General features: G+C 37.6%; 1 protein-coding gene across 2 annotated transcripts in view; it reads right to left on the minus strand.

The window, feature by feature from the left end:
* The window catches only part of LOC137173299 (RNA-binding Raly-like protein), a 103,911-nt gene extending 83,223 nt beyond the window's left edge, over positions 1 to 20,688 (minus strand). The window contains exon 1 of one of the 2 annotated variants that reach the window (XM_067578061.1): positions 20,250 to 20,688. The gene's annotated coding sequence lies outside the window, so the exon portion shown is untranslated. The remainder of the gene's footprint in view (positions 1 to 20,249) is intronic. The other variant, XM_067578060.1, reaches the window with a different exon arrangement.
* Positions 20,689 to 24,703: the final 4,015 nt, after the last annotated feature.

Raw genomic sequence — 24,703 nt, forward strand, 5'->3', positions numbered from 1 at the left:
GAGTTTTTTCTATGCCTCAATGTCAAGGTTCCTTTCTTCTTTAAAGCAGATAAAAACCAAAATATCTTTGTCCTAGGCTGCAAACAGTAATCAGAAATGTGGAGAACATGATAATCATGTGTACAGACGGATGAAAAACCAGGTTCCAAATGTGTGACGCTTGAGCATTTAAAACCAGGAATACATACATTGAAGCTGTATACAATAAGCAAATTCTCAAACTATATGTAGTTTAATATCACAGCACTGATACTAAATGCATATATTACTTAGATGTTGTAAGTAAACATGTAAAAAAAAAGTGTAGTTCCCACTTTTTACACATCATTTGCACAACAATATCAGGAATCAAACACCCAAACACCTGAAAAAGTGACATAATTTCCAGTCTGAAATACTAATGCTTGTCTGAATAATCACAGTGAACACATGGCATGGCTTGTGGCAGCAGAGACTCTGCATGAAACATTTCATGAAGAGTTGTGGCATTTCATCGGAATCAAAAATAACATTTTTAACTAAGTCATATATATAGGATACACAGGATAGTTACGAGGTTTATGCTTTTTGACCCACAAATGTTAAAAAAACATGTATTTTTTTTGTTATTTTTTCTTAATTTCTTACAATTTAAACCACCTTCTCCATGCTCACAAGGTCAGAATTGTTGCACAAAACAATCAGCGTGGTCATTGTGAACATTTCAAGTTAATACTCGTGATTAAGCACATGGAAAGCTATGCCCTAAAGAACCATGACTGTGCTACAGCTCCCTTGCTGTGTTTCTGCTAAACTGGCTCTATATCACATTTTCTTCAGTGTGAGACAAAGTAGGTGAACAGAGAACAGAGATTTTAATGGTTTTAAATTACAATCTATGACAATAAAACCATGAGTTTATAAGGATGTTTTAAAAAGATGCTTCTATTGTACTGTTCAGTGCATCAGAAAAGGAATGAATCTTAATATTCAGCTGAATTTATCAGCTAGTGTCCAAAGGGGGTATGTTCATCAAAACCCAACTGTGACTCCAGATGCTATATTCTTTATCCCTCCGCCAGTAATCAATACAAGTGCTGAAGTGTGCTCGTTTGTGCCGCTGGGTCATGTTTATTATGCGGTGTATATAGCAGACACAAATCTTGCTGGCGTAAAGAATTCTCTTTGAACAACACAGAGCAGCAGACAGGGATGCTGCTGCCACTCTGCAGTTCAGTGTGTCGGTAAGTACTGCAAAATGTGCTGTGCTCACATGCTATAATGGTACAGTTACAAGAACAGAACACATATTTTGGGAAAACATGATAAGTAGAGATATTTTATGTTGCCACACTGGGAAGCATGATGTTTATATAAAGTCAATTTACACTGCAATTCTTTTTCCAAAATGGCTGATGATATGAATTTTAGTATCGCTTTGATGTCTCACAACTTGACAATTAAAATTGTACTTGTCACAGCATGTGGAACTCGGTGGTCCAGGCTTGTTTTAAAAGGCGGTTGTGGTTGCTGAGGTCAAAATAGCGATTTCAGTGGTTTTTTTGGACATGATTGTGTAATCCTACAGCACTTTCACTGCCTGTTTCCTGGCTCAGCATTCAAAGACACCTGCAAGAGTCAGGGCAGAAAGCCACAAATGCCATCACCAGAGGAAGTCATTAAGATTGTATAACACCCACTGCAACACCGCCACACAGATATCTTATAGTTATTTTGTGCTATAGGACAGAAAAATCCTTCACTCCTTCTAAATCTGGGAGCTCATGAAATATTTATGCCACTGGGCAAACAACAGGGCGTGTAATTATCATCAAACACAAGAGTACACAATGGCTGCAATCAAGCCACTTCTGTCTCTCTGTCAGTCAACTCAGGGAAAGGTTAAGTTTCCGTCCTACTCCACTAATTTCTGCTGACCTTTCCAGGGTGATGTCTCAAACCCTGCAAAGTTTCTCCAAATTTCTCGACACTTACTAAATCACTCAAAATACAATCAGCGCAGGGCTGTCTAAAAATAAACAGGCTCCTGATGGTGTGTGTGCAGCACTCTGCCAATGCACAAAAAAGGGAGCCCTTAACAGATTCCTCTGAAAAGTGTTGCCTGGATAAGACAATGACACATCCTGACACATTACTTTGACACTAGCGCAGATTCAAAGCAGGAGATGAGACTTGAAAGCACAACAAGGCCATGAAAATCCATCTTGAGAGTTTACATGGAGTATTTCTGTTGCTTTTAATGTGTTGATTCCTCTTACGAGACAGCATGATTCAGCACTGCTCGAAAATGTTTTGCATTTTTGCCTCGCTTTGGAGACAGTTTGTTGGGGGAAATGAGGTATTGCAGTAGTTACAAATGTGGGTTGCAGAATTGCCATCTCTGATCAGGACTGAATGCATCACTACACATACAATGAATACTCATTCTGTCTGTCTGAGTGATACTGCATAGGAATCGAAATTGGATCAAAAATCGAAAGTTATATAACAGAACAAAAGCTTTTTATGTAGAGCACAAGCATGGTTTGCAAATCGAGTTATGGATCGGACTGGAGATGCACTCACAACCTTTTAGATACAATATCTCTGACCATGGGTCAGTGAAAGATATCGAGGATATAATTCCTTATGACAGTATATATTATTGTAAATGGAGCCTATAATGTCCTCACCTGGAGTGAAGGGATATTGTATTTTATTCAGGACGTGCTTACTAATAATCTTAGAAGATAATAGAATGGAAATATGACAGCTTTGCTTTGAGATTTTAAGACTTTATTCACCATTATCTGCTCCTAATGCGTCATCTTTATAATAATGTTTTGTTTAATAATAATGTACTGTGTTTGTTGGGGGAACTGGAGTTTTTTAGCAACTCGGGGCAGAGTTTACATTCAACAATTAAAGATATACACATAATGGGAATTTTACAAGCTGATTCCAATATTTTTAGACTCAATGTTTTGTTTGAATTTGACTACTTTTAGAACTACAAAATAATACACCTAGATAAAACTTTATTTTAGAAAATGAAACTTACATTCAGTATAACTGACGAGTTAAAGGTAGAGTCAGTGATTCTAATCCAACATACTTTTTGTCAAATTCAGTAAATATCTCCTGACGGTCCACTAGTTGTCCCTTCAGTGAGTGGGCTGAAAAAAAGTCTGGTGATCATGCACAGCACTGGCTCTGTCAATGGGCATGTAAACACAGTGGCTCAGAGCGAGCCACGCAAAACTAAACCAGCCAATCAGCAAGAACAGCTGTCTGTGTGAAAACATGACAGTCTCCCATCTCCAGGACCCGCTGAATGGTGGGAGAGAGGCCGTTCACATAGAAAAGTGTTTTCTCATGGAACAGATATGCTTACATTTTATTATCAAAGACAGTTTCATGGAGACCCACCCATGTTTTTTATGCTCTGAGTCTGTTTCTGTTGCATTTAGTGAAACGTAATCTGAGCAAGCGGCTGTTTAAATCACACAAATATACAGCTGTATATGTGTCATACTTATTAAACATATCAGTTAATCATTAAAAACAAACACTGTTGATTTCTTCCTGTGTGGCCGACATGCAAACTATTTTGGTTCAGTAAATTCCTGCTGTCAGTCAGTCTGGTGAAGGCAGTTCGTCCGTCCGCAGGTCGAGTGAGAAGTGAGGAGGCCGCGGAGCGGAGAAGAGTGTGGATGGACAATTTTTTTTCAATAAAGTGTGAAAGAAACAGAAGTGACTCTACAGCTGACACATCACTCTGGATTCCGCCATATTTCTCTTTTGGTTGTTGCCTTGGCAACGTGCATCCATGAACTTAGGGGGCGGAGCTTCTGAAGGGGCATGAAGGGAGGGTGTATTTGTTTGGGTGTTTAGTTCAAATATCAATAATCTTTCTCCAGAATGACTGACTCTACCTTTAACTGAATGAGTAAAATATTAAATAAAGCAAATGATAAAAACATATCAATACTTATGGCTTCTGGTCAAAATTTACTGATGGGCGCAGAAGTTAAATTGAGGTAACTTGTGACCTCAGCAAAGTCCCAAATCCTTTGGTGCAAGTATAATACTAGTGCAGCATGGCACATAGTTTAAGGAGGTCCAGGTCATCTTCTCTACAGAAAAACTATTCTTCTACCAGACTTAAATATACATAAACCCAAATTATATTATACTACACTAAATTATATATATATATACTGTATATTTCTGGTAGTATTTTCATATTTTGGCAATACATTTCTCTCTTATCTAGTTATTTTAATTTTCAACATTATCCATTTTAAAGTTTTGTAGTGCAAAAGTCCAAAAATGCATGTTTACTTCATTCTATTGTAATGTTTGAGGCTGGAAAGTTTCAGCTCTAGATATTTGGAAGGCAGGACCCAGTTCTTGGATATAAACCCTGACCTTATAAATAAGTGTCTATTTAGTATCCACACACCACTCAGGAAATGTAATTACCCTCCAGCTGATCTGAATTATTCCTTCAATGTACTCTCCAGCCTACATTTAAGGGCCTCTGAGCTGATTTTTATGACTCAAGCATAATGGCATTGGTCACAAAAGATTTTTTTTTTCACATCACTGCAGTCCTGTGGCAGCAAGAGAAAACAGTTTTTTCCCCCCCTTTGTTATAAAATATCAGGGTTTTTCTTTCTGGAACTTATATCCAGTAAGTTGTGTTTTAAACATTTCTTATCATCATCTTCTGTAGACAAGCAGCTTCAGACAGAGTTAAGACTCCAGGAGGGGACCAAGCTGCAATATAGCAATCCTATTATGTTACTTGAAGTAGGTCATTTTGACACAAGAAGTATCTAAATAGCTGATATAGATACATTCGTCACATATATTGTCTATCAAGACTCACTTTTAAATGAGCTCTGCAAGACGAACAGTGTTTCTTTGGTACAACAAGTTCTCCAAATTTAACGACCTGACCATGTGACTCCAGAATGATACATAGGAGCATTTTCTAACCTGGAGCCCCTATTGGCAGTAATCGGCAGGACAACATCATTTGTTTGTGCTTTCCAAAACCTTTACGAATAACTGTTAAAAAATAAAGATGTTTTATGATGTGACAACTCTGTGGTTAAGGTCTGGTCAAGTTTAGGCACGAAACCACTTGGTTAGATTTAGATTTAAGATCATAATTTAGATTAAAATGATCACTTTGTTAAGGTTAGAGAAACATGTGATGTGGGTTACTGCTTCCTTAAAGTTAGGCGACCTTTGTCATCATGGCTACAATAATAACCACAGGGTTAAGGTTAGATCATAGTTACGTTTAAAAAAAAAAATTGTCTCGACTTGCAGTTGGAGGCGTGACACTTGCTGTTGGACATGGGAAACAAACAGCTGTCTCCTGTGGCAAAGTAGTCTGTTAGGTTGCTATCTGCATCCACCCCTCCGCCTCTAAATGAAGAAATAGTTGACATAATATACATCATCTGAACTGTCCCGCTGCTTCTGCATCTGTCACTCAAATAGGTTGTTTTTTGGGCGACTGACATCACAATCTATTGTGTCATTTTTCTTGGGAGGACAGTCTCCTTCCGTAAGATATGCTTTCACTTTGAGCAAACAAGAATATTGTCCAAACACGTCGTAAAGAACTACTGTGCCATCTTCACAGTCACACTTTCTGCTTCTTATCCAAAGAATAAGCAACGGCCCTCCGTCAGCTGCCAGCTTGGCGATGTCCTGTAGTGCCTCCGAATTGAAATTGATTGAAACAACTCCCTCAGTGTGGTTGAAGTATTTTTGCCCTGAGAGGTTGTAGTCAGGACAAATATTATTAAGGTGACCTTCTCTACTTCCTCCCACTTGTGCACTTTATGCGGAGTGGCTGAACAAGGACATGTGTGAGCCAGAACTTATTAGAAAAGTGAAGGTAACAATAAAACTATGGCAACACATTAAGCCTGGGAAAAAAATATATATATTTTTTGCCTTTCCTATTCCTTTTCCCTTATATGCATGTGGAGTTTCCATCTTCATGCTGGTGTGCCCACAGTGCTTCTCATTATTCCCACAGCAGTAACAAGACAGGTTAATGCACTTGCTGTCTGAAAGAGTATAGTGCAGCTGTTTGGTGGTTATTGCTTGGGCAATTGGATGTTTAATACCCATGCCTTCTTTGGTAAAATTTGCATAAAAGAGTAAAACAGATTTCAGAAGCATAATAGACTCCCACTAATTACACCATGTGTTCTTTAAACATAGATCTGAGCAATTTGTGAATCAAAGCAGCATCACCTTCAACTTTTTCCTTTTCTGCCATTAACTCCCGCTGCTACACCTCGCTTTAATAGCGTCTCGAGCCACTTTCAACCTCTTCGACACCTACTGTAGCACCTCACCGCTCTCCTTTGTGCCACTGAGGGCTGATGTTGGCAGATCTGTGTGTCAAAATCAAAGAGTGGCAACACTGACTCCTCCACAGAAAAGGATGGAAAATCAGCTTAGATGAGACAGCTGGAGCCAGGGAGCGAGTGAGTGGGACAGGCAGAAACGGAGGAGACTATAGGCAGTTTCTTGTGTGCTTTCATAGAAATGGATCTGCAATAACAGCTGGTGACTCTCTGATAAAAGGCAAAAGGAAAAAAGAAAAAAACCAGAGCAAGGCAAAAAATAAAGCCCAGAGAAATTTGTTCCCATTTTGCTGAGAACTTACTTCATGTTTTCTCTGAATCAAGATGCCAAGCCACAGTAAACATTTTGTACTGTGACTGTATAGGCAATATACATTGATTAATTGCTTTAGTTCTACACAAACCACCTACCATATGTTACTGTTTAGATTCTCCCCGTATTGTATTGCTTCAATAAATTCATTACATCCAAAGCAGTTAAGCCACTTAGATTTGTTTGTCATTTTTGATAAAGCAATTATTATTTTTCCTCCTGCTAATTTCCATGAATGAGAATTAAAATAAACCTAAATCTGGCAGGTCAATCACTCTCAACTCTCTCCATTGTTTAACGCAGTCAGGATGATGTTTCTGGATTTGAGTCTTATCTGTGAATGCGCCGCTGTCCTGAGCGCCCGAATCAGAGCTAACACAGAAGAAGTGGCTTGCCAATAGATAAAGAGAAGGAGACAGACAGCTAAATAATCAGCCTGCAAAGACCTGGCAGTAGAATGTAATTACTGAATGAATGGACAAAGCATCTGTCTTTCTCCAGGCTTCTGGTGAGATCTTTTAGGATGGAGAGCGGGGCGTCGTCGAGGGAATGGAGGAGAATGAGAAAGAGGATGAAAAAGGTGAAGATATAAAGGGCAGGAGTCCAATGAGGGCAAGTCTCATCACATCATCTCATCAGTGTACTTGTTGTAGATTTGCTCAGGGTGATGTAGCCGCACAACATTTTGCAAAAAATGCAAAATTATGCAGTCAGACCGAAAGTTTGTATTATGTGTATTTGTTTATGTCACAAAAATATCTGAATTTGTATCTCTGTTTGGATTTATATCACACTTGACCAGAGTCCTATACCTGAAGCTGTTAGATTATTCATTCATTCATTCATTTTCTGTGTTAAATTGTTTTCTACTGCCTTTCTACTCATACATATAAGTTTTTCTACCAATAAAATATACAAAATAACATTGTGTTTTAACCATGTGTCCAAATGAATCAAATAATAAAACATGATTTGTTTGAATCCTATCTCCAAACTATTAAGACTAATTCCAAACTAAGTCTAAAACTGTACAGCCATTTATGGTCTTGGTGGAAATGAGTAGCAGAAAGAGGATCAGAATAGCGTTCGACCATATTGCATGATTTTTCTTAAAAAAACTGGAGGGCTAAGTGGGGCTGTAGTGTCAGTGATAAAAAAAAAAAGGAGAAAGTTGTTGACAAAAAACTGAAAATCTCTTGGGCATTTTGCACTTTTGAGAAAGTTCTTAACATCATCTCGACAGTTTCCTGTCTGCTGTAAAGTTGCTCAAGATGTCAGGCTTCAATGTGGTACCATGAAGTAAAAATAACACCGGTACAACAGTCAAACTTGATCCTGCATGTACTGCACTACAAATCTGGTGAAAACTGGTGAAAAGTTATTAAGGATTTGGGGATGACCCCAAATGCCTGAATACTGAACGTAAAACTATGTACATTTCCTTATATTTAGCCTGTTTTTGCACATCATGGAAAGTCATGCTGCTTTGGCTACTACTGTAGAGACAACCTGAATTCCTTTGATACTGAAGAAAAAAAACTGATTCTGAGGATTATGAGCCAAGATCTGAAATATTTTTTCTATTATTTCTGAACAGATTTATGAATATTTATCCCCAATGAACCACATAAATCCTAATGTCTGTGTGTTTCACTTTAACTGAGATATAACTGGTATATGGACAAATATGACAGCAAAAATTCACATGCAGTTATGAGTGCAGTATCTGTTCATATCCAATTTGTAGTTTTTCATCCACTGATAACTGTTTGCCTTTATTCTTATTTAGAAACCCTGTTGGTCTGTAATTTTATTTGAATCAACATTTTTAAGGTTTCAGAAACCCTGAGCTACTGTGTTCATGATTGACAATGCAATATACTGTATATGTTGTGTCTTCATTACTGTTTTGCTTCAGATTTGGCCAAAAAAAAAATGTGATCATAATGTCAAACTGTGACTCTGCACCTGTACCTGTTGAACCAGACAGTTAGCTGAGTGCATCAGGTCTATTTGTTCTGTGTGTGTCTGAACGAGGTATGCGCTCTCTAGCTGGTTATGAACTCTCCTAAGTGGTTTGTTTTGTATCAGAAAAGGTGGAAGACTGTTTGGCTTTCATCTAACAGTATTCAACACTACAGCGGTGAATAGTGTTCCTGAGATACCTCCAAAATCCTTACAGACTTGGCAAACATACATTTCTGACCCATAACTCTTGAAAAATAATAAAAGCTAAGGTTCCAGTTTTACGGTGACATTTCTTTCAGTATGAGTCTGTCACTTTGTGGTCGTGTGTTGATTTTTCTTCTCTCAACAAGCATTTCTATCCTACTACTATTGCTTCACACATTTACATCCGATATTACTTCCATTCTCTTAATTGGAAGCTGGAATTGCTTTTTAAATTGTTTCAACTTGCATTGACTGACCTAATTAGTTCAATGATTACACTCCCTGGGAAGAGATCCCTGCCTAAATGATGTGACTAATTTGAATGAATATTTCAAACCCATGTCTGCAATTAATGTCATTTACATATGTAATGTGTCTGCTTGATTACTTAATTATGTTTGTATTCCCTGATGATGTCAATGACAGGTGTCTTTTAGAGTATAGTATAATAAGAAGAGTCCCAAGCAGATGTCCTAGTTCATTCAACTCTTATGGATGTTTCACCACATGCAGAAACTGTGGCTCTACTTGCATTACAGAGCTGTCGAGCTCCCGTGGCTTACAACGACTTTACATCTACCCCTGACAAATATATTCACTGTCAACCACTGACTTGTCAAAAAAATGACAGAAATGGATTTTCCTTGCAGTTAGTTCCCCATGGCTGTGAAAAACGAACAGAAAAAAAATAAAATAAAATGATATAAATTTAGAATCTTTCTTCTATTTTAGTTATTTAGTTATTTAATGAAACTTTTAGTCATCTAGTATTCATACATGTTAAAATATCTGCTCAAGTTGTCTTTCGTAATACAGTTTCATTTGTTTAACAGGATTTTTTTTTTTTGAAAGATTTTCAAACAACTGAAATGACCTCAAATGACTCATATGTTTAGGAGTTGCAGCACAGTAAGCTATTCCTCCCCCACTGGGAGAAACATGCTCTAAATGGAATAGTTCAATATTGTGGGAAATACACGTATTTGCTTTCTTGAAGAGAGTTAAATGAGCACATCAATAGGACTCCCATATTTGTAAGTTAAGTATAAGGCCACATCCAGCAGCTGTTAGCTTAGCTAAGCACAAAGTCATTGCATTGGCCAAGAAATAGTCCAGCACAGAACCCCCCATGAAACTAAAAATTAGCTGTTTTTGTTTTTTTTCACGGATTAAAGAAACACAATATCATGTGTTAATTAGTGATCTTGAGAGGTGCTGGTAGATCTTAGCCTTTTGAGAGAGCCAGGCTAGCTGTTTCCCTATTTCCAGTCTTTATGCTAAGCTAAGATGAATGGCTCCTGGATCTAGCCTTGCAGTATATTTAACCAACAAATATTATAATAGTATCAATCTTCTCATCTAACTATCGACAAGAAAGTGAATAAGTGTATTTACCAATATGTCGAACTGTTGATTAACTTGCTCCCAAAGTTTGTGAACGTGCAGATAGAAAAGGCTGGATTACCAACTGGACAAAGCGACAATGCCCCATAGCCCCAGATGTTTAGGGTCCCCAAGGCAATTATTTTAAATGAATTATTTATAAAAACTCAAATGGAAAGATAACTCCCCCGGTTTTGCTAATCTTGCAGCCTTGTCTTGTGTCAATATCTAGTTTTGATGCCTATAGTTGAAGTTTGAGTGATTATAGTTTTGCTTACATGGCAAATAATTGTAAATAAATTGGCATTTAATCAATCTATAACTAAATTAAGTTGTGGAGCTTGGGGGGCTGAATGGAGGCCCACAGTTAATTTCTGCCCTGCGACCCCTGAGCAGCTATATCCGGCCCTGCTAATGATGCTTGTAGCATTGGTTTCCAACTTGGAGGTCAGAAACCTCATGAGACAGTGAAGAAGATAGGAAACAGAAATTCATTCAAGATATTCCTCTAATCCTTGATTGTGCAATTTAACCTATTCAGGCTTCTAACTTTGAGTCATGTAGAACAAGAGGAAAATCACATTCTGGGGTCCAAAGATTGGTGATGATGAGTCACAAATAGACAATGATTTGCTTTGAGGGGTCACAAGGGTCAAAAAGGTTGGGAATCACTGGTTTATAGGATATGTAGATTCAAACTGAAAACTCTTAACTGTGTTTTAAATGTGCTACTCTCTCTCTCTGTAAACATAAATCCAGAGGAAAAGATTACCATAAAGAAGCGGAGGAATGATAAGTAAGTAAAATCAATATCCCTCAATAATGCTACTTGATTGATACAGGTTCAATATTATAGATTGAAGATTTTTTTTTATATTTACAATAAAAAAAAGGTCTAAAGCATGTCTTTGCAGAGTGATGAGTGCAGGCCCAAGATATTTGTTAGAGAAAGGGATGGAAACAGAAGTAAAGGCTGTAATAGCTGCTGGTATCTGAGAGTACACACAGCAATGAGCTCCTTGATTTCCTCTGATGTCAAAACCTGGAGAAAAAAATCAATGTGAAGAATGAAGCCTTATTTACACACGCCACCTGATAGACTGTGGCTCACTGCAAGATGTCAACAAGCTATTAATGTTTCAGGAGAAGATTGCTTTTCGAGGCTAAGTGGGGAATTAAATGATGGGAGTTCTTTTTTTACCCATGAACACATTGGTGAGCAGAGCAACATTTTAGCGAGACAGATGTTTTTGTCTTTTTTTTTTTTTTTTTAACTCAGATTTAGCTCAGAGGGTGTTTGTAGCCTGAGTGTAATCAGACAGGCATTTGCCATTCTTAATCTCAGTCTGGTTTGTGTGCAATCCTGTTCAGGATGCGTAATTGCACGCACACAAACACACAAGGGGGATTATCACATATGGGTTGGGCTCACTTTGCATCACATACTGATAAACCAAGAGATGAGAAGATGGTGATAAAATGTAAGAGGGGAAATAGCAAATTCCTGCATTAAACTCAATTTGCTCCTCCTAGTTAGTAAAAGTTTTGCTGAACAAAACAACACAAGGAGGAAGGACAACATTTAAATGACTATGTGAGCCTCTCTGAATGAAAAAACCCCAAGTCTGTCCATATGCTGTAGTCAGTTAAGGATTCCCTGTCAAGCTCAATCAAAGTTTGAATGTGGAGGGGAATGCATTTTTGCCATCACCAACAGTCCCTCGCTATCCTTGAGTGAACCGTTTGTTGAGAGAAACATAAAAGGTTTGCTCGGTGGACATGTTTTTGCCCCCAGGGGTACACAAACTCAATAGCTAGCTATAGCTACAGGTAGCTAGCCGTCTCTCCTTGAGTGCACCTGTGCTTTCCTAGTGGCAGACACTGAAAATTGAGGTCATGATCCTCGTGAGTATGTGAGTCAAGATGCCTCTGTGTTGAAATATCTCTCATTTTCTCTGTTTCAGGGTACATTTCCTTGCAATATCTATTTGTGATATTTCTAAGTATATAACCTTTCTCTATCACTGATACACAAAATATAAACATCTTCCTCATGTGAATTTGCAGCCCTTTTTTTTGCACAGTTCACAATTCTTTCACTGCTTCTCTCCGTGTACATCTTCCTCTGTAGATAATACTGCAGTATTGCATCAATCTTTGTGTATTAATATCTTTTTCTTTACACTGAATTACACTGACAAAGAGAACTTTTAATACTTAAACCAAACAGAATGCACTGGAATTCAATTTCAAGTGCCAAAGTAAATAGTCTGGACACCAATGCAAATGAGAGATGACATTTTTCTAGTCCCTTGCTTAATTAATCATAATAGGTTATTGTTTGTAGAATGAATTTCCAAAAATGGCTATTTTAATCCACTTGTAGTTTAATATATAACATAATTATGCCTGCAAAAGGTTAAGGGATTTGAGTACTTTTTTGAAGCCACAGTAAGCTCTTATTAAATTTAAGCCCTAGGCGAGAGTGTAGTGTAAATACACCTGACTTATCAGTCTAAATCACCTTAATATATTGTGCTGCAGTAAAGGGAACCATCCCACCTCTTTAGTTTGAATTCTGTAAGTAAATTAAGGTTTGGTGTCAGGTTCTGTCATAGAAAAAGACTAATTTAAACTTAATATAAAGTCCAAACTGTCTCCTTAACAGCAGGAGAATGTGAGCAGCCTGTCCAGTCAAAGCAAACCAACATGAAACATTTTACTTTTCTCCTTTGGCATCTTTTGTATAAAATGATCACAGGCTGTCCAGGCTGGTAATCATTAGTTTGTGTGCTGACATGATGTGACTCTTTTTCTGGATGTAAACATCAAAGTTTTTAAACCTCTGTCTCCTCTTTCTGGCTGTTTTAAGAAAAAAAAAGTTTCTTTATGCAGATTTAAATAAAACTTTTGCAGTTATGGCTGTCACTATACGGCAGGTATCATGTCTTTTGAGACCGTGGATCTCGGCGTGTTGATGCATCCACGGCTGGTCTAGAGCAGGTGAGAGACAGCTGAGGCAAGCAGGACGACAGTGAGAACAGCTGATCCCTGCAGAACCAGCTTGGAGCTGACCCAGATGAGGACGCTCCACTGTAATCGTGTCCCTGAGGTAATCTAGGCAGGACATTATCTGCTTCGCTGCTTCTCTGCAGCATCTGGAGGGCTCTGCCACCTGCTCTGGAAGGCCTCACACAGCTCCTCTGCCCTTTTTTTATTTCGGGTTTGTTTGTTTACTTTTCTCTCCTGGACTCAGCGAACATCACACAGCCACTCCGACATATCAGATATGTGCCCGTGAAGCACAGATCAAGTTGTCGTCTTTGTTTGTCTGAACACGTGTCTCTGCACTGAAGACACTGAGTTCTGACAGTGTCTCTTGCCAATAATTTAAGTATAATAAAAGTCCCATGCCGTTATTGCCATGAGGAATGCTCAACTACTTATCTAATAGCAAACAAAAATGATCTCCCAATTAAATGTTTCCCATACACGCTTATTATTTTCATGCCATAGCCAGTTCCAAATTGCCAGTACTGGTTTTCGCATTATAATGTTAATGTTAATTAATTAAGCATGCCTTATAGGTTGCCTCTGGCAACCAAGAATATTTTTAATTATTTAATTCGAAATGCAATCAGCATTTAAACTCTAAAAACCTGTATTACCTATCTTTTAACACTGCTTTTTGTATCACACAGTGCCCTTTGTTTCTATTTGATCTACTGTGAATGTTTCGGTCACTAATTTATGTTTTAGTGAGTTTAAGACAATTTCTCACCCTGATGGGGGTAAATAAAACTATTTTCTATTCTAAATAGTTGATCAGCTTGGCTTCACATGTGGCATTACTCATGTTTCTACAATGCTTTATCCTGAATGGTTAGTACCATGAAGAAAGAAGATATATGTATTGAATGAAAGTTCTTCTTGGCACTTCAGAGACCTTGAAAACATTTTCATAAACCTATCTGAAGTGGTATTAGGTAACAATGATGATGTTTTTCTGTCACAGGGATTAAATAAATAATAAAATAATAAATCAATAATAAAGAAAGGAAAATATTACTATTGAATAGTTTTTTTTTCAAAGTCAAATACTGCAAAAGCTTCGACTGCCTCTGTTAAATTCTGCTGTTCTCTCCCCACTAATGCATGTTTGTGTGAGATGTTTATGTACATGTACGCTGTATAATATTCATGATGTTTTATGGAGCAACACTGAAACATTCTGCAACAACAGTTCAGCCACATTTCCATATATATGTATATACACATGTGGTATATATGTGCACCTATTCGAGCAGAGACTTTCCATTATTTCCAGAAAAGAGCGGAGACTGGCAAGTCATCTTTAGTACGGTCATCTTCCTGCCTGAGGGTTAAACTTTAATGATGAAGCTCAGCAGACGGATGTGAAAAACACGTTTTAATATGCCAAAAAGTTAAATGTGATGAAACAAGCTTGTGCACCCACAGTGAGTCTCACCATTTTCTAAAATTACAGTTTAATAATAGAGGGGGTTGAAGGGAAGATGCTGCTGCAGAAAATGCCATGATGTGAATTAATAATGATTTACTCTCGTCTACAATGAAAAACAATACACATAGGTTTCAGGGACAAACAAAACAGAATCTATATGTAATCTGAAAACTAATTTGGAATGTTTTGATCCCATGTGATGCTGCTACTGAATGTAATTTGATGAACAGCGTGATTAGAAAATTGTATTGAATATGTTAACTCGACCTGAAACAGATGTGGCCTGGAAGCAATCAGGTTGGCTGGATCGATATCTGAGCACTGAGCTGATAAAGTAGTGAAACAGCATGAACTCTTCTTACTTTCTTTCTGTAACGAACTGGCATAAAAGTGATGTTGCATACATTTGGATCCATCTGCCTTTTTGACTTTAGGATGTACTTTTTTAGCAGATGCTTATCCAACGACTTTTATTTCCTTCTAAAGCTAGAAAAAGTAGTTCCCCTGTGAATAAGGACAAATAAAGCAATTGCTGTTTAATTGGCTATTTTTAAATTGCATTGATACAGTTGCAAGTTACCCTTTCACACCCAACACATGGAACTCTCACACTTACTCTTGTTTTGTTTACTAGATTTTTAATCAAAGGTTAAATACTGTAAAAGAATATTCATTTACTGTGTTAGTTAAAAGTCACTGCTTTCTAACTTCTCTAGATGTCTCTATTAACACCTGTGCAAGTCGCAAAGAAAGACACACTGAAGAGCAAATGTTAATGAAATGAAATAACTAAAAGGAAACTTTGATCTAAATTTCTGAAAACACACTCAGGTCTCAGTGTGTCAGAGCAGAAGGCTCATTTAAGTGATGCACTGTAACTCAAATGGTTCCCATAATAGACAATGGAAAGTCATTCAGCCTGACCCTATTCTCCAGATATGGGTTTAATTGCCCAGAATATGAAGTGTGAGATCCCCTCACTTATCAAATTAACAGCTCAGAAAAGGACAGTAAAGTACTTAACACTCATTTCAGTAGGATGAGTCGTGGAAAATGTAAGCTGTTTATCTGTTAAAAGGAGTGGAGCAGGAAAAGAATGCCTCATTAAGAGAGTAAAACATGATTTTAGTTTAGTTCTTTTAACAGTTTCAGTTTGATTTTTACCTTTATAATCTCTCTAAACTTTGACCGTCCAGCTTCCAAAAATACAGATGAAAGAAACTCTGGGTTGATAAAAAAAAAAATCTTTAGCTCATTTGAGTTGCTTCAATTAATACTGTGTGCTTACAGCAATTAAGCTTTAGAGCAGCAAACAGAGATTTGTGAACTTTTAAGCTGCTGATTTTACCTCTCTGTTGCCTGCAGGTACTACTCTGGGTTGAAATACCTACCCACAAAAACATTTAATCTCTATTTTATCTATAGTTGATAGTCTCCTAAAAGACACAGAATTGAACATCAACCAAAGATAACGCAGTAAAACACAGTGCTCTTTGTAATATAGATGTAAATACAACATTACTAATCAGTAGGCCTGAGTATCAGCTCTCAGTCAAAGAAGCTAAACATCATTTTAGGTTGGTATAGTGCATTAATAATGCATTAACAAAGTATTTAACAAATGTGATTGTTGGTACACTACCATCATTATGCTAAGTAATATAACTAATTTCATTATAATTTACTATTTCCTAGATTGATATGGATGATGGATATTAAGAGTTGAGTTGAGGTTCAGTAATGGATTAAATGAGATGTATGCTGATAAATCTGAAAGTGTAAACTTTAGATTGACTTTGTAGCTACCGTACATTCAGCTGATGTTAGCTCATAAAAGGGCCTTTTATACACACACACACACACACACACACACACACACACACACACACACACACACACAGAAAATCAACTACTTGTGTGCCTTCATGGAACAAAAGGGCCAATAAACTGAGTGAAGCTCCTCTACAGCTTCTGAGCACTTGTTTCAGACTCCCTTTCAACATTTTAAAGTGGTTGAGGAAAACGATATTTAGAATTTGCCCCAGAACATTAACTGTAAAAACAGTCATCTTGACATATATTCTTTTCTACATATTCCTCATCTTCTTTAGTTCACATTTTGGTTAAGTATACAATGCATTTGTACCAAAACTTTGTCTAACGAACAAAATACAGCAGAGGATACATCTGTGCTTGTAACATGTATCTATGTTGCTTACAGTGTTCATACTGTGCTACTGAATCCAACATTCTGTAATAATTACACAAAATGCATATAAAAGATGCAATACGTTGCATGTTAATTATGTTTCAATTTGTCCAACTCTGTCATGCTGAAAACTAAACTGCTGTTTTAATAGAATAGATACAAATGCTAGTCGAAGCACTCCCTCACTGCATAAACAGTTACACTCAGATTAACAAGCATGCATGCAAAACTCACACGTCCTATAGTTAAGCACATGCTTAGTGTACACAACTTGCTCTGGCGAGATGTTTTATTCATGGTAGCAGAGGTATAGCCACACATGAGCTATCATATTTCTCCGCAAGTCTCCTGAGCAGGTCTGGCTCGGCCCAGATAACAGGAAACCTGCCTGGAGGGGAGACACAACACCGCAGGACGTAATAGAAGCTATCATAATGCTTAGCAGGAGAGATGTCCAGGAGCTCGTACTGTGGTGGCGTGGCAGAAACACCTCTCAACTAGGGACGTGAGGAAATGTCCATGTGTGGTGATGCAACGATTCGAGGTTTGAAATCCAATGAATGCATCTGTTTTAAATGTTTGAACCTATGTGAACTGAAGGTATGTCACTGATGGTGTTTTACTGAAACCTTACAAGACTACTCTTTACATGCTATAAAAGCTGGTTGTTTGTTAGCTGTACCATCTGCAGAGTTAAAACAGGAAGAAAGTGCCTTGAAGAAGTTGCTGAAAATATCATCTAGACACTCTGGGATGATGTCATTTGATGTATTTAATCACTGAATCAGTTGAGTTATGTTTTAGATTTGTAAAACTTTGATGAAGAATCAAATTTAATCAAATCAAATCAGTGACAGATTGTGAGATGCTCTTTTAAGAACTGTGTAAAGGCACTTTTTATATATACAAGACACAGTGGCAACTTCGCACCAATACTCTGGTTTAAATGTGGGAATTTAATGACAGCTCTGTTACTAAGGGGACCTGCAATACACCCATATACTAAACATTCAGACTATAAGGCACAGTATGCATTCCTGACAGTTTTGCAGTTCCATTAAAATCTTTGCTGTAGCTCTTTATCTACATCTACTTTATGACCTGCATGGATTTAACAGTAGACAGGGGAATCAATACAAGATAACAACTTTCCAGTACCTAATAAAACATTGTTAATCGATTGCTCTAATATGTTTGCCTTATTAAAAATGGAAATTTACCTAACCACTTTTGCATTCAATGTTTATTAACATTCCATGTCACCACTTTATGATTATGATCCACTATGGCAGCCTGTTTAATGACACTGAGACTTAACAGTCTATACTCAGATTTAATGGTCCAGTCTCATACATTTTATAGGCCTACAATATTATACTGACAAAACCTGTGTTCTGTTAAACTGAATGCATATGGATCCAAATGAAGTAAATTGATGAGATCCCGTGAATGAGCTTAACTTATTTCTCACAATGGTGAGTCAAAACTAAAACCAGCACTTTGGCTTACAGAGAAAAAATTTAGATCGGTCCAAAATAAGATTTGTCGACTTCAGTTTAGCTCCAGTACTTTTTGAGTAGGGACTCGTCCTCTCCAAGACTTTACTCAGGAAGTTTCCTCTGCACGCTGCCATGGACACACAGCAATGTTACAGTGGCTCAAAATGATCAAGTCAAAGAAGATAACACTCAGCAGAATAGCTTACAAAACCAGAAAACACTGGAAAGTCAGTTCAGTAACTAACTGCAGACAATGCCCTTCTCTAAGACGGGATGATATCTATTTACTCATGTTTGCATTTCCTGCAGATCACCCAATAATCTGAAGTTAAACCTGCCTCTTGAAGGATTAATTCACTCTAAGTCCTCTTTCAGTCCTGTCAGTAGCTCTATTCATTTCCTACAAAATCAGATTTGACAAATCCAAGAGTATTTATGAATCTAGGCCTACAAAAGCCGATTTGAGTTTGTCCAGCAATAAGGAGGGCACTTAAGTGTAGCACAGTAATTTGCTTATGACATCTCTGTAGTGCAAACTGAGGTTATCCTAATTATTTTCCCAACTACTGACTTGGTGGCATACTGCAGAGACGCCTGCTGCAGCAAAGAAGCCGAAATTGTTTTTTTTTCTTTTTCCCCTGCCCCTCCAAGTCAATATATGGATAGAGTTTGGATGTACTTTATCTGTGGAAGATCATTGCAGTCGTTACAGTGCATCCTTCCGGACCTGAATGTAGCTACTTACATTTATTCCTCAGCTGCGACGGCTTGGTTGTTGGTAAGGAAGAACTCAAAACAAAGAAAACACTGTGATCAAATGCGTGTGATTTCCAATCCTTGTTCTTGAATTGTTGATCACATCTCTTGTTTTTTTTTTTGTTGTTTTTTTTTTAATGAAGCATTACGGTCAAATCGATCAGATCAGGTAACCTTCAGATAACATTGATAAAGAATGCCATCTCTAAGGAACAATTTGGCCAGCCTTATAAAATAACACGTCAGCCACAGGTGCATATTTCCGTCACCTTATTCTTTATTGTAAATACAGAAACGTGTCACTCATCCACTCATATTATATACCTGCAAAAGGGAAAATGTCTGTTCATCCTCGTTGATACAGAAAACAAAAACGCATTGAACTCCCCCAAGAATCAAAACTCCCTTTGTCCACCCAGCATCATCTATTCAAAAAAATGATAACATCCAAAAATACTTGACACTGACACCAGCAAAAGTATAATGAAATCGAAAAAAAGAGAGAAACACAAAAACAACAAACCTGTGAGCTCAGCTGCAAGAAAAGTATCACGTTAAAACGTCATCGGGCTTTAAAAATGACTCCTTCTTATAAAGAAAAGAGGAACAAAGTAAAAGCAAGGGTCTGACCGGTGGTCTTCACCGAGACATGAAAATCACAAAACTCGAAGGCAACAAACAACACTGCAAAATGCAAACCAAAGCATAGCAACAGCAAAAGTCGACAGAAACAAAAAAATAAAAATGTTTCAAAACCACCAATAAATGTTTCAAAAATCTCAATACTGACAAAAGCTGCTTGGTTTCGACCCTCGAAACAAAACTGCAAGCAAGTAAAGGCTTTCTCAAGACCGATAACGCACCCGTTTACCCTCTTGGGACTCTCGATCAGAATAACTGCATGCTAAAAACTTGAAGCCTGGATGTGAAAAACGCTCAAAACCACCATGTCAATGCTCAATTCAAACACCAGCAAAAGGAGGAAAAATAAAAAAGGGGGCAATTAAAAAGACAAAAAATGCTTACAAAAAAAAGCCATTGGAAATGTACTCACCGAGCGGGAGTAAAATGTTGCAATAAAAATGTGATATGGCTCAAAATACAGTATGGCGGTGCAAGCCGAAATGCTGTGCCTTTTCTCTAGATCTCTGCCTCCAGTTCTGTCATGTGACTGATTCAGCCCCGGCTTCCAGCAATGAGAGACCAGTGTTGAACAGCTGATCCTGAATGCTCTCCTAACGGCTTGGCTCTCTCCAAAAGTAAAAAGAGGTAGTCCTTATCATCCCACAGTTATGACTGAGCTGCTTGTGTGTTTCTCTTTTGCTTTTTTTTTTTTTTTTTTTTTCTGTTTTAAAGATGCAGAGCTCACTCGGTGTCATCGCCGCGGCGGGATCCAGACATGCTTTCATTTCGCTCAGAGGAAGCATGCAGTGCAGGTTTCTGCTCCTAACGAGAAATCAAGAGACATACGGGTGGGTTATTATACTGGGGTTGATCAACGTATGTACGTACACGAGGCCCATTTAGGAAAAACAAAAAAAACGGTATCATACTCGTAATATCACGCAGCCCTGTCCATAGTGCTGAAATGTAGGGGGGGTAGGACAAATAATAAGCAACAGTATCATAGTCTTAGCATCGCCCTGCTCTGCCCATGGTGCTGAAACCGAGGCAGTGCAGAGCGCTGAAGACAAACCATGGTTTCACCTCTGTCTAATGCTCTAAAACTGAGGGAGTAAAGAACAATTTAGAACAAACAAACATAGCTGTCATATTAACAACACCCAGCCCTGTTCGTGCTGCTGAATCTTAGGGAATAAACCATCATTTAGACCAGTATTGTATTATGTGTAAAATCATTCACTTATTTACTACTCGCTACAAAGAGATTTCTATGTAGAGGACTGTACAGTATAATGTGTCAGATGAATGAATAAAACAACGTTCAGAGACTTTTCTTTAATATGGCTTCCATTTCAATTTGCATTTAATTCTGTCTGCACACTGCATGATGCTATTTTGCAGGCGGTACTATGTTTGAGTAGTTTGAGTCTGTTAAATAGGTTTTAATAATTCTCACTTGACATTTGGACAGCACTAAAACTTGCTGAGCGAACTATGAAGTGGAATTTAATAGTGAATAGTGAATGGTTTCAGATACAGACATATTCTCAACAAGACCCAGCCCTGTCCATGGTGCTGAAACAGAGGGAGGGCAAGGGGAGTAATATTTCCACTGTCTATGGCGCTAAACAAGCAATCATACTTTTACATCACCCAGCTCTGTCCATGGTGCTGAACATTAGGGACTGTAGCATAATTTAGACCAAACATCAGTATAATAGGCTGTGTCAGATTGTTCGCTTATTCCCACTGGACAGAGGATTCTATGTAAAGGAATATGTAATGTGCAAAATAGCAAAAACAACTACTGGTTATTCCTTTCATCTGGCATTTATTTAAATTTGTATGATGGTAGCTAGCTTGTGGTTACTGAACATAGATTGTACACAAGTTTTTATGCAGCACTGTGGGATATTTTGGGTCTGCAACATAGGGTAGCCTATAATAATTCATACAAATTCTCACAATATATTTTGTCAACGCTACAAAATGGCATACACACCATAAAGGAGACTATGTAGTGAATAGTGAACAATTTTGGACACAGTCATATTCTTAGCATCACCTATCCCTGTCCAAGGTTCTGAAACTGAGGGCTTGTCACATGATTTAAAGCAAACTATCAAAAGAATCATACAATTAACATCACCCAGCTCTGTCCATGGAGCAGGATTTAAAGCAAACTATCAATGCTGTCATTCATTTAACATCAACTATAGCCCTGTCTGTAGTGCTGAAACGGAAGGCTTGTTGCATGAATTAAAGTAAACTATTAACAGTGTCATATAACTAACATCACCTAGCCCTGTCCATGGTGCTGAAGCTGATGAATTGTATGATTTAAAGCAAGCAATCAACAGTGTCATACAATTAACATCACCTAGCCCTGTCTATGTTGCTGAAGCTGATGAATTGTATGATTTAAAGCAAACAATCATCAGTGTCATACAATTAACATCATCCAGAGCCCTGTCCATGGTGCTGAAGCTAAGGGAGCATAGCATAATTTAGAACAACAACAAACAACACTATCATACTCTTTATGTTGTCCAGCACTGTCCATGGTTCTGAAACTGGGTTGTCAATGTGTCTAAACACTTACTGCTCAGGCATCATGGATGGAGCCTGCTGTTTTTGTTATTTCTTTTCCTTTTTTTCATTTTGGTCCAGAACCCAAAAAGGTGATTCTATGTGGGAGCTTTTTAATGGCATTTCGGATTCATGGTGCCTACGTGATTTTCTGCAAAACCTACGCTCATTTGTTAAATAAATACACCTGAGAAACATAGGTTATTGCTGATTGCGCCAGACAGGAAAGTAATAATGTGTTATTGATGCATTAGCGTCTGACTGCAGTTGTCAGACAAAATTCATACAAGTTCATGTAACACACAGTGCTGGAGACAACTGTCACCATTCATTCATCATAACCATGGTTGGTGCACTGTTTCCACCTTAAGCACTGTCTAATTTAATTTTCTTTTCAGATCACATCCAAGCCTTTGGGGAGGCACAATGTAAAATGCTTTACAGTCTCTAAAAAATACATTGGCTGTCCAAGAACAGTGATCCAAGTTTCCTTGAAGCAAAATCTAGCACCTTTATCACTGAGTGTGTTTACCTCTTCTTTCATTTAACCACCAGAGTCACTTTGGCAACATATTGTACATCATTGTTTTTTCTACTGTATCTCATTTGGTGTGATATGTCAACAGTGTCATAGCACATTGGTCCCTGTGCCTATAAACTAAATTTGACGGTCAGAGCGTTGCTGTGCAAGACATGTTGGACTGTAATTATAAATGCCTGGGGGTGTTCATGACCTAACTCACTGTCAATAAGGTTATTCAGAAAGCTGCAGAGGTCTGACTTAAGACTTGGATAGTAAAGAGATAGGTGCCAAAACATGGGCTGAGTAGAGGTGACAAAGAACATGATGCAATTAAACCCCAGCCAGCATAATTCCTTGTAATCCAATACCACACCCTATAATAAACTCTGACTAATGCATGACATTATTATTGACAAATAGGCATTTTCTTTAATCAACCTTTCTCTGAGTTTAATGCTGCATAACCTTTAATGCATGCTGTGGGAGATATATACCTGGAAAATAAATAATTTACGTCACACTCGACATGATTTATACATATGTGACCATAAACACAGGAGATGCTGTCATGTTTACTGCGATACACACACAGCTTTCATGTCTGTGTAGTTTATCAGCCATGCTGGTGCATCAGGAAGAGACATGCTAGGTTAAAGGAACGCCCTTTATGAATATCTGAAATGAGAAATATCAATCATATCAACCTTTTGACATGGTGGGGCTCTTTCTGTGCCACCAGCAGCACTGACACAGCCAAATAAACAAGAACATACATATTTTCTATTAATTTCTGTGCGAACCTGGATCTCAGTGTTTTACAAATTAAATAAGACATAAAGCTAAACAGAATCATAATTCATTGCCTGGTATGAAATCCTCATTAGTACAGCACCATGCAAGAACTACACATTGCCGTTGGCCATAAAGATCCAATCAGAGGCAGAGCTCAAAACATGTGGGCTTTTGGGCTTTTCCACACATCCAGAGTTTTTCTTCTCGAGGTGCATTAATCAATATTTGTTTGCACATTATTTATAGGTTGGAATAAATTTAAAAGACAGAAATGAAGAAAAGAAAAGAATAAAACTTATTAAAATTTATGACTATCATTGCAATTCAGTTATCCAGGTACGTCTTATGATACTAAGGTGTTATATACAGTAGAGAGCATCAATGCCCCTCTCAGTAAATGCCAAGAATAAAAAAAGCAAAGAATAAATGTTGTTTCATTAAGAAAATATGACCTAATGTCCCCTTTTTTCTTTTCTTTTCTTTTTTCTGTGATGTTTTGTGTTAAATCGGATGAACCTTCTATAATTTAGTCACATGATGTTCATCTCCTACACAACTGAGGCCCACTTCAATGTGTGGAAGGAGTGCACGGGATCCAGTGGCAATACAAAAAAAAAAAGAAAAAAAAAAACTATAGACTGAATTAATTTTCTTTATTAATGCAATGACAGGATTTGCATTCTTTAATTACCATTTTGTGAAGGAGACTGCAGAAATCATGCTGGATATTTTAATCAAAAATAAATGGAGTGTGCACACATAACTGTAAGGGGATTTAATGCTCATTACAATCAATGGGTTACATTTATAAATCCCGAGCTTGAGGTGGAAGGATTATATCAAATAATAAAAATGAAAATACACTTGAAAGCCTTTTTTGCATTACCTCTGTTTGCTAATATCAGGATTGAAATATGGGTTTTATTTGAATCATTGCAGGAATGGGTTTTTTTTGCCATTATGCATATTTCAGAGGTTGG

This window comes from Thunnus thynnus, chromosome 21, assembly GCF_963924715.1.
Source record: "Thunnus thynnus chromosome 21, fThuThy2.1, whole genome shotgun sequence".
Taxonomy (NCBI): domain Eukaryota; kingdom Metazoa; phylum Chordata; class Actinopteri; order Scombriformes; family Scombridae; genus Thunnus; species Thunnus thynnus.